This window comes from Schistocerca americana, chromosome 6, assembly GCF_021461395.2.
Source record: "Schistocerca americana isolate TAMUIC-IGC-003095 chromosome 6, iqSchAmer2.1, whole genome shotgun sequence".
Lineage (NCBI taxonomy): Eukaryota > Metazoa > Arthropoda > Insecta > Orthoptera > Acrididae > Schistocerca > Schistocerca americana.
Window position 1 is genome coordinate 346,553,727 of NC_060124.1, and position 15,816 is coordinate 346,569,542.

A 15,816-nucleotide genomic window follows, 5' to 3' on the forward strand; every position below is an offset into this window, starting at 1 on the left:
CTCCTCACACTGCTTTTCCACGCTGAAAGGCGCTACCCAAACGTCGTCTCACACGCCCTGTCCCCGCAGCCAGTGCCCGCTGACGGTCTGAGAGCAGCGCATTCGCCGCCAACAGAGCTTGACCCGCGGCGTTGTGTCTCGCCCGTCTGAGGTGCACCTTCACTTTCAATTACCCGCCGCGTTGTACTGTTAATTACTCTGCCGCCTGTCAAAGCGGCGCTCATGAGCGCCAAGTTTCTCCGTCACTGCCATCTGCAAAGTGTGTGTCGTAAACGCGCTCTCCCCGAATAATTAACGGCACTCCGCGTTTATCACGCCCCCTCCCCTTTCACGTCCTGTATTTCGTAGCTCGCTTTCGCCCCGTTGTGCGCTATTTCCTTGTTACTCAATAGCTTCCAACAATTTGCTCACTAGCAATAAAGTCTTTCCTAAAAATGTTAGTTTAACATAACATCTCTAATTAACGGAAGTAAGTGTAAGTTCAAAGTAAAGCGTCTAGCTGTACTTTTATTGTAGGTGATGTCATAGCGAAACTACTGGCAAGCCAAGGATTTTACACTTTCTGTTATACTCTGGAAACAGCCACTGTTACAAGATTTTAAACATGCTGGAGCAGCAACTGTTGAAAATCTTCACGGTAAAAGATAACAGCCAAACAGTTGCAGGATAAAGATTTATTGAAATCCTTGACCACGGTTGCGGTATATCTAAATATACCTGTTGTGTTGGCAGAAGAGACAACACCGTGTTACGAGTGGGGGCCGAAATGCACGCGTTTTAGCTCACGCAGGCTAGCGTGAGGAGGGAAGAACTATACTGACGTGGGGTCTGGAACATGACAAGGAATTAGAATTCAGAAAGCGGACGTAATTAGTTTGATACTTAACTTTAATCCATTAATGATGAACGTCGCTCTTGACGGTTCATGATTCACAATATTATCTGTTAGTAACTGACTATGGCGCCTTGCTAGGTCGTAGCAAATGACGTAGCTGAAGGCTATGCTAAACTGTCGTCTCTGCAACTGAGAGCGTATGTAGACAGTTAACCATCGCTAGCAAAGTCGGCTGTGCAACTGGGGCGAGTGCTAGGGAGTCTCTCTAGACTAGACCTGCCGTGTAGCGGCGCTCGGTCTCCAATCACTGACAGTGGTGACACGCGGGTCCGACGTATACTAACCAACCGCAGCCGATTTAAAGGCTACCACCTAGCAAGTGTGGTGTCTGGCGGTGACACAATACCTTCATCAGAAGCAAAAATATACTAAAATCTCATCCTGTAGTGGAGATAGATAAAACAGTAGTGCCAAAGGCGTCATCAATAGTTAAAACATAACCTCCATTTATGGATCATACTTATGAAGAGAAGGTCGATGCGAACACGGCATAACATCAGTACTTCGCCTGTACTTTTATGTATCTCCACTGCAGGATGTGATTTTAGTGTATTTTTGCTTCTGATGAAGGTATATTTGTATATACCGAAACCGTGGTCAAGGATTTTAATAAATCTTTATCCTGCAACTGTTTGGCTGTTATCATTTACCTTGAAGCTACTTTTACTTTAGGGGTTGCAGTCCCGCTGCAGTTACGGAACGTGAAGTTAGCACTGAGACACAGGGTGTCACGGAAATCCTGCGACAAACTTCTAGCGGAGATGTGGCACCTATAAGAATTGGCTGCGAACGTCAGGGGTAAGTGGTAGCAGAAGTCGAAGATCGGAAGGATACAAGACAGTGATTCATTTTAAATATTTATGGTCGCGATGGGTACACATGATGTATTCATTGGAAGAATCCTAAGGAAATGCAGTCCGAAAACAAAGGATGTAGGTTACAGTACACTTGTTCGCCCACTGCTTGAATACTGCTCACCAGTGTGGGATCCATACCAGATAGGGTTGATAGAAGAGATAGAGAAGATCCAACGGAGAGCAGCGCGCTTCGTTACAGGATCATTCAGTAATCGCGAAAGCGTTACGGAGATGATAGATAAACTCTAGTGGAAGACTCTGCAAGAGAGACGCTCAGTAGCTCGGTACGAGCTTTTGTTGAAGTTTCGAGAACATACCTTCACGGAGGAGTCAAGCAGTATACTGCTCTCTCCTACGTGTATCTCGCGAAGATACCATGAGGATAAAATGAGAGAGATTAGAGCCCACACAGAGGCATACCGACAGTCTTTCTTTCCACGAACAATACGAGACTGGAATGGAAGGGAGAAGCGATAGAGGTACCCAAGGTACCCACCGCCACACACCGCCGTGGCTTGCGGAGTATGGATGAAGATGTAGATGTAGATGTAGGACATGCAACTCTAACGTTACAACAGATGCTCGAAGTTGGCACAATCAAAAGCCACGCATGCGTGGCATGAACAGAGGACTGGCTGTTGGACATGCTCGGACACATCAGGAGTTTCTTTGATTGCAGCAGCGGCGCAGACGATTCTTGCAATGAGAGATCCCACAGGATCGCGATACATGAGAGACTTCGTGGCTCCCCTCAGAGGGAAATCAAGGATCGATAAATCCATTGTGTGTGATGGCCTGGGAACCGGTGCAGGGACGACCTGCTCAAATACCCATGAGCAGCCAGTCCAAAATGAACAAACCTCTCATGCCTTGCGATCCAGTGGGATCTCAAACGGACCTCTCGCAAGAAAGGTCTGATCAGCTGCTACAATCAAAGAAACTCCCAGTGTGTTTGAGTATGTCATGCAGTTCGTGCTCTGTTGGTGTGAGGCATGTGGTGGTCTGTAATGGATTGCAAGAGCCGTTTGTGCAGCTGATACAATCAAACTGATGTATTCGATCATGTCTGGCAGTCGATGCTCCATCAGTGTCAGGCATGCGTGATCTAAAATAGAGCTCTTCGCAGGAATCGTCTGAACGACTGCTACAGTCAAAGGAACTCCTAGTATGTTTGAGTGTGCCCAGTAGTCAACGCTTCGTCGTTGTCAGGCATGCAAGGTCTGAAATGGATCTCATCGCAAGAATCCTGTGCGCAGCTGCTACAATCAAAGAAACTCCCGATGTATTCAAGCATGTCCAGCAATCTGTGCACTGTCAGTGTAAGGCATATGTGGTCTTAAATGGATCTTGTCGCAAGAGTTGTTTGCGCAGATGCGACAACCGAAGAAATTCGGGGTGCATTCGAGCATGTCCGGCAGGCGACGCCCTGTCAGTGTCAGACATGTGTGGCATCTGGTGGTGCAAACTTCTGTCATCTGTTGTAACATTAGAGCTATGGTCATTTCAGATGAATCACTCTCTTGATTCATTTTCGATCTTCGACCTCTGCTGCCATTTACTCCTGCTGTTTGTGTCCATGATTTCAAAAATGGTTTAAATGGCTCTGAGCACTATGGGATTTAACATCTATGGTCATCAGTCCCCTAGAACTTAGAACTACTTAAACCTAACTAACCTAAGGACATCACACACATACGTGCCCGAGGCAGGATTCGAACCTGCGACCGTAGCGGTCACGCGGTTCCAGACTGAAGTGCCTAGAACCTCACGGCCACACCGGCCGGCGTCCATGATTTGCTATGCAATTCTTAATGCTAACGACGTACCCACTTCCCCTAGAAGCCTGCTGCAATATTTCTAAGGCACCTTGTGTAAAAATGAAGAAATATAATTTTGGTTTTATTGTGGTACCAAAAAACAGTAAAATAGATAAAGAGGAATTTTCTAACATGTAACATAAATCTAAATGTTAGGAACTATTTCCTGAAGGTATTTGTCTGGGTAGTGGGCTTGTATGGAAGAGCCGCCAGGGTAGCCGAGTGCGCTGACGCACTGCTACCTGGACTCCGGTAGGCGCGCCGGCCCCGAATCGAATCCGCCCGGCGGATTAACGACGAGGGCCGGTGTGCCGGCCAGGCTGGATGTGGTTTTTAGGCGGTTTTCCACATCCCGCTAGGTGAATACCGGGCTGGTCCCCAGGTTCCTTCTCAGTTCCACGCGTCGCAGACATTTGGAACACGTCCACACGATTTACACTAGACGCAAACAGTTGGGGTATGCTGATTCCACCTGGGGGTTACGGAGTGGCGGCAGGAAGGGCATCCGGCCATCCCTAACACTAACACTGCCAAATCCGTTGTAACCACGCCGACCCTGCGATCGCTGCGAGATTATGGCGTAAGCGAGAGAAAAAAAAAAGTGGGCTTGTATGGAAACGCCGGCCGGTGTGGCCATGCGGTTCTAGGCGCTTCCGTCTGGAACCGGGTGACCGCTACGGTCGCAGGTTCGAATCCTGCCTGGGGCATGGATGTGTGTGATGTCCTTAGGTTAGTTAGGTTTAAGTAGTTCTAAGTTCTAGGGGACTGATGACCTCAGATGTTAAGTCCCATAGTGCTCAGAGCCATTTGAACTTTTTGTATGGAAATGAAACGCGGATGGTAAGCAGTACAGACAAGAAGAGAGTAGAAGTTTCTGAAATGTAGTGCTACAGAAGAATGCTGAAGATTACATGGGTAGAACATCTACTAATGAGTAGGCATTGAATCGAATTTGGGATAGTAGAAATTTATATGACACAACTAGACCAAAAGGAGGGATCGTATTTCAGTCTGATAGTGTAATATTGGTAAAATAATCTGCGAAATGCAATGTCTGTTCTGGAATACTGAATACCTTTGTTCTCATGTTGAACGTGTGACTTGACCTGTTCTCCAAGTGATGTTACCGGAAAATGCCAATAATGTGCTGTGTTACCTTTATCATCGCGGCGAACGCTGGTTGAATGCGTCACTCCCATTATGGTAATGTCACTGTCAACTTTTGAAGTGATATTCCTAGGGAGATAATTACGTTAAATAAGAAGCCCACAATTTTATTTGTTTTGGGTTAAGAGTTATTATTATTACTTTTAGGTTCTCGGCATCAGCTAGAAGCGATTCAAGCATGTTTGTCAATCACGTTACAAAGTTCGCTGAGCACCCAGATGAACACAGTACTTTGCCTGTTACTGATTCGTGATACTCTCGCCTTCCTTGGTCCCTCAACATGATTTTTATAAGAGTTAATTTTTGTCCTGCGCACACACTTCCGACCGTAATCACACGCCATCCGCTGTTGCCACTTCAGCCTTGCCTGTCTTCCCTCTGTGACCTTCCGAATACTCTACTGGCGACCCTGTAGCATGCTCTGGTGACATCAGCACAATTCCAGCGTTCACAGAAAAAAATAATAATTTCTCACGTGTTAGTCGTTTCTAAACGCATCATTTTTTCACGGTACTTTTGTAATCAAATACTGAAATCAAAGGGATACCGCTTTAATTGGTTAACTCAGACATTAATTTGCGTGTTAAAAACAAAAAAATTGTATGACAATAAAAATGTGAGGTGACATCTGAGCTACCCGAGGATGTGCTCACTTTACAAACTGATGAAGGATAAGCCTTACGAGGTATATTATTTTTTATCAGCTTCTAGCAGAAGCAACTGAATAAGTACCCACGTGGCTTGCAGCTATTCGGGCAGGTTTCCATTGACAACAGAGTACTGTAGCGCAGGGACTGAAGCCTATCTGTTACAAAGACCTTTGACGCTTTTCGGAGGAACGTCGACCCTCTTTCTCCATGTAGCACCTGCCAGTTCCGCTTATTCTTGGCCTTCTATGGAACTACGTTTCAAAAGTCGTCCGCTTTTCACGTTCATTTTTCCGCGGAAGCTCCTCGCTTGGCGCTTGCCGTCAAAGGAGGCGCCCCCGCTTCGCTTCTTTTTTTTTTATGGCGGATTTCAGAACTGAGCCCCGGGGCCGAGTTAAGTCGCAGCGGTGCTCGTTATTCTGCTCTATTTGGCGCTCTGGAAACTATTCTCTTCCGGCAGAGCAGCGGCGCAAATTTTAGCCTCCGGTGCTTCCGACGTGTACTCTTCCAGAAGTGCTTTCCCCGTTCTTTCTTTCTTTCTTTCGTTCTTGTTCTCTGCATACTTGCCTACAGGGCATGCCACATAGATCTGACGGAAGTCGAACATCGTCACCGAGCGGCAAAACTGTCTGTAGTGTAACGGCATCTAAAAAGCAAATGTAAGCATGGAGTGAAAACATTTTTAAAACTGGTCGCACTCTCAGAGAATTAAACCTACATCGTAGTCAACGTGGATTTAAATTCAGTTCCCATAAGTAAGGAAATACTGACATCTCTATATACAAAAGGCACTGTCCTCACTGACTGAGTCACCATCACTCAACCCAGACCGCTAAGGATAGAAACTTGAAGTTTGGAGAAGGTGCGGATCGTATACTGTAGGCGTTGGCTAAGAAGGTATTTTTCGAAATTTCAACCCTAATGGTGTGAAATAGAGGTTTAAGTGTTTCTCACTGTCTCTATTAAGACAATTTTGAAGCTAGACCTGTAGAAATTGGTGTTTGGTTTCTCGGCCATAAATAAAGAAATATATGTTTCAGCATTTTTGGAAATTTATCCCTGTGGGGTGAAATAGTGGGTGAACGCTTTTTTTGAAAATATATCGTTACTAAAGATTTACCAAAGTATCTTTAGAGCTATATCTATGAACATTGGTATTTGAATTCTCGGGTACAAATAAAAAAAAATAAGTGGTTCAGCGTTTTTGTAAGTTAAACCCCTAAGGGAGTGAAATAGGGGATGAGACTGTATGTGAAAATATTTTATTATCAAAGCATTTTTAAACCTAAATCTGTGAAGAACTAAATTTGGCTACTCAGTTGGAAATAAAAAAATACTTTTCATTGTTTTTGGAAATTAAACCCGTATGAGGGTGAAACGGGGATGAAAGTTTTTATGGAAATGTTTCATTTTGCAAGCATTTTTGAACCTAAATCTATGAAAATTTGTATTTGACTTCTCTGCTGTAAAACATACGCATGTCACTGTTTTTGGAAATTCCATCCCTAATGAGGGAAAACAGGGTCAGGCGAAATCACTGAATCATCATCGCCAGCCAAAACCGCTAAGGACAGAAACCTCAAGTTTGGAGTGGGTGTGGAACTTATGCAGTAGGCATTGTTTAAGAATAGACTGTCCTAAATTCCACTCCTAAGGGGGTAAAAGAGGGGATGAAAGGCTTTTTGAAAGTACGTCGCTGTTAAGGGAATTTTGAAGCTATAGCTACGAAAACGTAATTGGTTTCTCCGTCAGAAAATAAAAAATATGTGCTTCAGTATTTTTGGAAATTTAACCTCTAAGGGCGTAAAAAAGTGAGTAAAAGGTTGTTTCAAAATGATTACTAAAGAACTACTAACGGATTTTTAAGGCTACATCTATGACAGTAGGTACCTGACTTCTGGGTTAGAAATTAAAAAAAAAAAAATACGTATATGAGTGTTTCTGGAAATTTAACCCTGAAGGAAGTGCAATAGGGGCTGAAAATTTTTAAGAAAACATTTCATTAAATTAAAAAATTTTAAAGCTTAGTGTATGAAAATTGGTATTTCACTTCTCGGTTATATAAAAAGAAATCTTCGTTATGGGATGAAAGTTACTGTGAAAATTCCTCCACGAGAACGCAGAAAACATGGTTAACAAAAGCTTTGGACTCCAGCTACCAGAATCGCTTTTTGATCAGAAGAACATCTGAAAAAAGATCAGGCTTATATGGCCTCACTTAGCGTGAAAAGCTTAGAAAGTGTTGCGATTTGTGAGTAACACAAAAATTCGATTAAATAAAAACAAAAAAATCTCTCCAGGCCGTACAGTATAAGGTAGCGGAGCGGCGGGCGCTAAGCTAGTAAATAGATAAGACCATCAGTATTGAAGTTGTTTTCTTTGTGCTTGGGTCCACAGCCAATAACCATTAATTTCTTTTTTCTTTCTTTCTTTTTTTTTTTTCAAAGATCGACGTAACGTCATTTTAAGAGCACGCTATCGTGATAGCTGTTACTACAGCTACACTGCCATAAAAAGAAGAGAAGCACTCAGAAGACGTGGTCTAATATCAATGTAACTTCATACACGTGCACACCATCGGCGGGGATATAAATGATGAGTGACAGGTAGAACGGCCATGAGAGCGTATTAGTGTTGTTTGTGTTTAGTGTTGTTACCAGGCCTGGTGTCCGCCCCCAGTAGCTGAATGGTCAGCATGACGGATTGTCAATCCTCTGGGCCCAGGTTCGATTCCCGGCTGGGTCGGGGAATTTTCCCGCCCAGGGACTGGGTGTTCTGTTGTCCTCATCATCATCGACTGCCGGTCGCCGAAGTGGCGTCAAGTTGAAAGACCGGCACCCGGCGATCGGTCTGCCCGACGGGGGGCCCTAGGTCTGGTAGGCTATATAAGAAACTCGAGCGGTGTCAGTTGTGAAAGAAGTGCCGCGTACTCTTGTTTGAGAGCGTTATCTGCAGCTGGTAGAATCTGAAAGGGACTTTATTGTGGTTACATTTGGCTGGCATGTCAATCGTGCAATATGCATATTTGTGTGGCATTCCTATGTGTGTGTGACTACGTTTTGGACTGTGTAGGATCGTGAGGTCAGGCGAACTCGTTGTGAAGGTTCAAGTAGACCAAAGGGAGGATCACCATACTGTGCAACAAGCGCATCGTAACCCCTTCACATGTGCGCCTGCTGTCCGAGAACGGGTTACGGACTCCCTGTGGCTTCGCGGAGCATTGGTGTGAGAGTGGAACAGGGAATTACCGTTCCATGCGTAGGCTGACGTGGACACCACAACACAAACGCCGGCATTTGGAGTGGTGCCATGTCCGGAAAGCACGGATTGCTGATGAATGGAGTCGCATTGTGTTCACTGATGAATCTGCACTGCCCCGGATGACCATCGTCTGCAAGTATGGCGACGATCTGGGCACAGGTTCCATTCTTCCAATGTCTAGGAGAGGCGGTACAGCGATGTTACTGCTGGCGTCATAGCGTGCGGAATTATAGAGTATAACTTCAGATCCCTGTTGGAAGTGACTGTGGGAATTCTGATAACACGAAGTTACGTTATGGACATCCATCGTCCTTATGTATTACTTCTGCGCAACAATATCGTGTTGCTATTTTCCAATAGGAATGCTCGTACCCACATAGTACTGTCTGCGTAATGGTGAGGTACTCCTACGGCCAGCGAAATCTCCTGATGTGTCCCCAGTAGAACGGATTTCACGTTGTACATCAGTTACGTCCCAGAGACGTATTCGCGATATCAAGCACCGGTTAAAACAGTGTTAGGCGATATTGCCTTAGTAAAGGATATAACGATCGTATGACATCCTGCCCAAACGAATCCGTTCGTTCATCCAGACTATAGGGGTTGCAATTTCATACTGAAAAGTGGGCTCATACTGAAAAGTTCTTTATAAATTTGACTCGATTTTGTAATCGCATGCCCTTTCAAGCCGTGAAGTTACATTTCCTTCTCTCGTCCCCTCCTGGGGAGGAGGAACAGCTTGCAGTAGAAGAGATGTTTCACACTTGAAGGGCTTACTTCAATAGTGGCCCAAGTCCGTTTTTTTTTCATTCTGATACAGATTCCTAAAGTTAAATGAGCGCTGAAAAATCTGCAGTTGAGATACCAAAAATATTCAAGCATATGGCTTCTTGCTAGAGATGAACCTTTCTTTCTGTTTGTTTGGATCATTAATTTCAGAAGCATTATGGGCAGAAAAGTGGAGGTAATGGACTTGTACCACTATTGAAATAAGATCTTCACTCGTGAAAATGAACAACTGTTCGTAATTATTAAGACGTGTGTGATCGAGGCCATGATTACTGAACTTTTTTCTCCTTGTTTCGGTCCATACCACCATGTCTCAAAATGGAAAACTTTTTACCACTCTTTACAGATCAAGGGGTGTCACACTTCCTTGGAGAATGTCAGATATCTTTTCGGCTTCACAAGGATAATATTTTCTGAATCCATGCTGGTTACGTGTCAATAGATCGTTCTCTTTAAGGTTTTCCATAACATTGGAAACCTGAAACCTGCGACTGTTCAAACCCGCGTCCGACCATCCTTATTTAGGTTTTCAGTGATTTCCCTAAATCGCTCCAGGCAAATGCCGGCATGGTTCCTTTGAAAGGACCAATATGCTTCCCTATCGTTCCCTAATCCGAGCTTGGGCTCCGTCTCTAATGACCTCGTTGTGGACGGGATGTTAAACACTAATATCCTCCTCCTCCAAATCGATGTCGGTGATATGGATCTATAATTCAGGGTTATTCTTATTTTCTTTCTTGTGTTTTGTGTGACATGTGCAACTTCGCAATATTTCGGTACGGAAGTTGCTGCCCAGTGGGTAATGGAAGTTAGATTAGAAAGAAAAGGGTCGAAATGTTGTCAAACATTGTCAAAAGCTTTCTCTAAGTCTACAAACGCCAGAAACGTAGGTTTGCCTTTCCTTAATCTTTCTTCTAAGATAAGTCGTAGGGTCAGTACTGTCTCACGTGTGCCAACATTTCTACGAAATCCAAACTGATCTTCCCCGAGGTCGGCTTCTACCAGTTTTTCCATTCGTCTGTAAAGAATTCGCGTTAGTATTTTGCATCTGTGACTTATTAAACTGATATTTCGGTAATTTTCACATCTGTCAACACCTGCTTTCTTTGGGATTGGAATTATTATATTCTTCTTGAAGTCTGAGGGTATTTCGCCTGTCTCATACATCTTTCTCACCAGATGGTAGAGTTTTGTTAGGCCTGACTCTGTCAAGGCTGTCAGTAGTTCTAATGGAATGTTGTCTACTCCCGAGGACTTGTTTCGACTGAGGTCTTTCAGTGCTCTGTCAAACTCTTCACGCGGTATCACATCTCCCATTTCATCTTCATCTACATTCTCTTCCATTTCTATAATATTGTCCTCGAGTATATTGCCCTTGTATAGACCCTCTATATACTCCGTCCACCTACCTGCTTTTCCTTCTTTGCTTACAACTGGGTTTCCATTTGAGCTCTTGATATTCATGCAAGTGGTTGTCTTTTCTCCAATTTGCTTCGATGTTTACCTTTAATCCGATCTGGTGTGGATCCCACACATTCGAGCAGTACACAATACTGTGCCGTACGAGTATGCTGTACGTTGACTCCTTTATAGACGAGATACACTTTCCTAGAATTCTCCCAATAAACTGTAGTTGAGCATTCTTATTCCCTACAAATGAGCTTACTTTACGCGTGGATATGTAATCAACGTGACTGTGGCAAGCGGCAGGACACTAATACTGTATTCAAACATTGCATGATTGTTTTTACTACTCACCTGCATTAGCTTACATTACCCACATTAAGAGCAAGCAGCCATTTTTCACACCGCAGAGAAATTCCGTGGAAGTCAACGTGTATCGTTCTACATCACTCAAAGACGACACTGTCTCGCCCACTACAGTGTATTCAGAAAACAGTCGCAGATTGCTGCTCTTCCAGTGCAACACATTGTTTATGTATATAAAGAACAAGAGAGGCCGTATCACACTTCCCTGGGGTATGCCTGACAATCTCTTTGCCCCCAATGAATAACGTGTGCGAAATCTATCTTTTAACTTCAAATAATACTTGATTTTCTAAGACGATTACATGTTAATAAAAATAACTAGAAAGCAAGAAAGTGCCATTGTAGAAAAACTATGCCAACTAAGGTTTTCAGGATTTTTTTGCCAGGTAAATGCCTGAATTGGTAATTTACTCCCAAATATTCCACTTTCCTCCACTCCAGGATCGTTGGATTTTATTTGAGACGAACCAAAAGCTCTACAACAGCTCGCACAGTCGACTTAAGCACGAAGCGAAAGATGCAGATTTAAGCGAAGGTATACGGAGATGCATTCTATTCCTGAAAATACACTATCTGTCACGCAACTTCTTTTGTATGACCCAGTGTCAAAGTGATGTCATCGTATTACACGCAATGGACTTTGCGCCACCCTAAAAATTCCATTGGGACACACAGAAGCAGTTGCATCATTCTTTCTGAATGTCGTTTTTCCAAATTCATTTGAGTTGGTTTTAAGCTCTAGCAGTAACTGTGTTTGCTGATCAAATTATGGAAATTCAGATCTGCCCATTAGGCGAACAACTATTATTTATATACATTTATAAACAGTTGCTTGTATAATAAGTGGGACCTGAATCTTCATAGTTTAATACACAAACACGGCTAGTATTAGAGCTACAAAACCGGACAGTGATTATTTCATCGCTTAATCGCATATTCAGGCATTCCGGAGAAATCTCAGTAATAAATATGGGAAAACCCTATCGAAACATCAGAAGACAATCCTCAATATAAATGAAAGTCGTCTGTACCGTAATGTAACTCCGAATAGCATGCCATCCACAGAAAAATAAAAAGGAAGGTCGATATATTGTGGTAAAAACAAGAAATGTAGGAAATATATGCTAAAAACAATTGCTTAACACTGAACTTTACAAAAACAAATCCGCAATTGGCCGATAAAGTCAAAATTATAGCTTACTTTAAGCAAATAATAGAAGGAGTAAAGGCGTACACAGATAAGAGGTAATACAAGAAAACAGGAGAAACAAAAGGAAAAAACGCTCAGATATGTAAACAACACCAAATTCAAAGATATTTTCCACAACAAAATCATCAAGCTGACATAAATCTACCGAAACCAGAGAAGTGATTTCTTGATAGAGGACCAAATAAAACATGGACACAAAAGTAACATAATAAACAGCAGAAGCCCCTGCAACAAAATCTGAAAAACATTATAAAATAACAAGAGAAAAACAGCAAACCAAATTTGAATGTAAACCTGACAAGAGAATTATTAACTGTAGAAAGAACACAAATAATCAAAACCCACAAAACCACCATTAATCTCCAAAAAGCAGAACATGCAAAGATATTACATCTAAGAAGCTAAGGCAAAAAATAAAACAGCACGAATCCAAACTGACAAAGTGGAGAGAGTCAACGTAATTATGATCATGAATGAAAAGAGTACATCTAACATTAGTGTTTTTGGAGGGTAACATCATCACCAAGATGACAAGTGACCCAGTTCCAAGAAACCAGAGAAACATTCAACAAACACTTAAAAACATTAAAACATATTTACGTATGGCTGGATAAGAATGACAGAAAAATCTAAAGACATACTCTGAATTCCTTACCAAAAGTACACTAACAAAATATTCCTAGAAGACCAGTCATTAAGTTTGATCAAGACCACAGAGATTCCAGACATGGCAATCACTGTATCGTTTGATGTCATATCAATTTGTACTTCATTCCAATAGATGAAACAATCATCTTCATCGCAAGAAGACTAAGACAGCAAGACAACACACGAGACACACAAACCGAAGAAACAGGACCCGTATGCAGCAATATGTAACTGCACAAAACTACTTTGTGTTGAATACTTTGGGTTGACAACACTGCAAACGGGCTCACCAAGTAGTGGTCTCTTAGCTAATACATTCATAAGCGTCTTTAAAAACAAGGTACTTAGACGTGTAACAAAAAATACAAAGTTATATATTGGTATCATTACATCTATGACATTATTGCTGATTGACAAATCACGTAGCCTTATGAAATAGCTACATATCTAAATAAACGATTAACACCCTAAAAGTCAGTTAGTATTAGAAACAGAAACAGAAAACGTGCTAAATTTTCTATATCTTATCATACAAAGAACCAACAACACACATAATTTTGCAATATACAGCAAACCCACAAGCATAATCCCCAGTGTTTACAGTCAGTCTAACCACACATTGACACACAAACTAGCAAGCAATAGATTTGTGCTCCCTCATTAACATACAGTAAACTAAACCTTAAAATATGCAAACAGACAGGGAATGAATATGCCACATGAATAAAAGACCTTGCACAACTACACAGAGAAACATAACACACAAACAATGACCACACACAGAACACAGAGCAAGACTCCTCACACACAACAGAATCGCACATACTCAGCTACAATAACAAAATAGTTCATAGAATCGGCAACATTTTAAAGAAACAGTGGAATCGGATAGAACACAGAACACACAACATAACCTAGAAAAAAATTCAGAACCCAAGAAATTCCCACATACAGATGCAACATATCAGGCATATACCCAGTGATATGCAGTTGTTCCGCTGGTGGCGGTCCGTAAACGTAGGGCGAACGTGCGGAAAGTTACGAGAAAATATTCAGAACCCCAAAAAGTAAAACCTACCGTAGCACATTTTCTGACCACTTAATAGCCCACAATAACTACCGAACTAAAATATACACAGATTTAAAAGCACTAAAATACAGCCATATCTATAACAAAAACAATATAAGAAAACTTCCACGTGTAGAAGGTATTAACAGATGGAAAACTGGCTATAAACGACACTGTACAGTAGCACGCTACTTGACAGATTAATGGAGGTATCAAAAAAAAAAAAAAAAAAAAAACACACACACACACACACACACACAGACTCCCGCACCCGCGCGCGTGGAGAATGCGTAAACGGAGTTTGTTTAGCTCCAGACTGATATGGAAAAATGTGAACATCAGCAGTGGCTATAGATATACCAGTGACATTAACACTATGTTCTGTAAGACGCAAAAGTGTAAATTGCGACGAGAGTTCCTCAAAAACATGTATCGTGTTTCCAAATTTTCGAAATTTATGGTAAGTTCCTATTAGACCAAACTGCTGAGATCATCGGTTCCTAGGATTATGCACTACTTAACCTAACTTATATTAATTTACGCTAAGGGCAACACACACACCCATGCCCGAGGGAGGACTTGACCTCCGACGGGGGAAGCCGCGCGAACCGTGCAAGGCGCTTTACACCGCGCGGCGTATGGAGTTTCTTTATGCACTTACACAAAAGACGAGCATACAAATAAGGGCGGATACTTTCACAAGTAATTGTAAATATAGCGATATGTGTATACATAATTTCATTATAGCATATGATGTAAGGTGTCAGGCAAATCCAACACCTTCCATGAAAACCCTGACATGATAAGCAAATCCAGTAGTATGTCACATAGCTCCGAATAAATCGTGAAATTAAATTAACCAAAGTAATACAAGTAACGAGTGAGCAAATGGAATACCACAGACTAACACAAGAATGCCTAAATGCATGTCATACCTTCCCAGCGTGAGACAGACGCTGTTCCGAGGGGAGAAACGAGAACAGAAGCCGAGAGCAGAACCGTGTTAAGCTAGAAGGCCCTACGATAAGGAACGGACACCCACGTCGCCAGCTAACCGCTAGGACCACCCCCAGCCCATGTTAAAAGCTAGAGCCCTCCAGTAGAACAGTATAGATCTTACGATAACACAAAAAGGGCTACCCCAGCCGCAAGTTTTAGCGTGAGACTTTTTCGCGTCTCTGTTACGTCAGGACCACCCCCAGCCCATGTTAAAAGATAGAGCCCTCCAGAGGAACAGTATAGATCTTACGATAGCACTAAAAGGACCACACCAGCTGCAAGTTTCAGCGTGAGACTTTTTCGCGTCTCTGTTACGTTGCAAACTTTAAATACATTGCCCCACCACGAAAAGTATAACGTTTCTCATTGGATAGACAGAATTTTTGTAGGCGGAGCTTAAGGTTAACATTGAGACCCTGATTGGTCAGATGAAAACCCAGTCAGATAGTTTTTTTTTTAACCAACTTCGGTAAATTGGAGTAACGAGAAATTAGGAGAGAGTTGCTTCTGAGATGGCGAGGTGACCGGAGCTGTGCTGTCCGCCGCCCCCTGACGAACACCGACAAGGTAATGAACGCACGCAATGCGGCATAACAGCGCATAAAGCTTCACTCAGAACTGCAGAAGTCTCATCTGTTACACCCCCTTTTTGCGTAATACTAGTGTCGATCGTCAATTAAAGCTCAT

The 15,816-nt window shown here is 42.6% G+C and overlaps 1 protein-coding gene across 1 annotated transcript in view; it reads left to right on the top strand.

Annotated features, from left to right (window-relative positions):
* LOC124619371 (protein FAM110B) overlaps positions 1-15,816 on the top strand; it is a 487,260-nt gene that overhangs the window by 45,413 nt on the left and 426,031 nt on the right. The gene's annotated exons all lie outside the window — the stretch shown is intronic.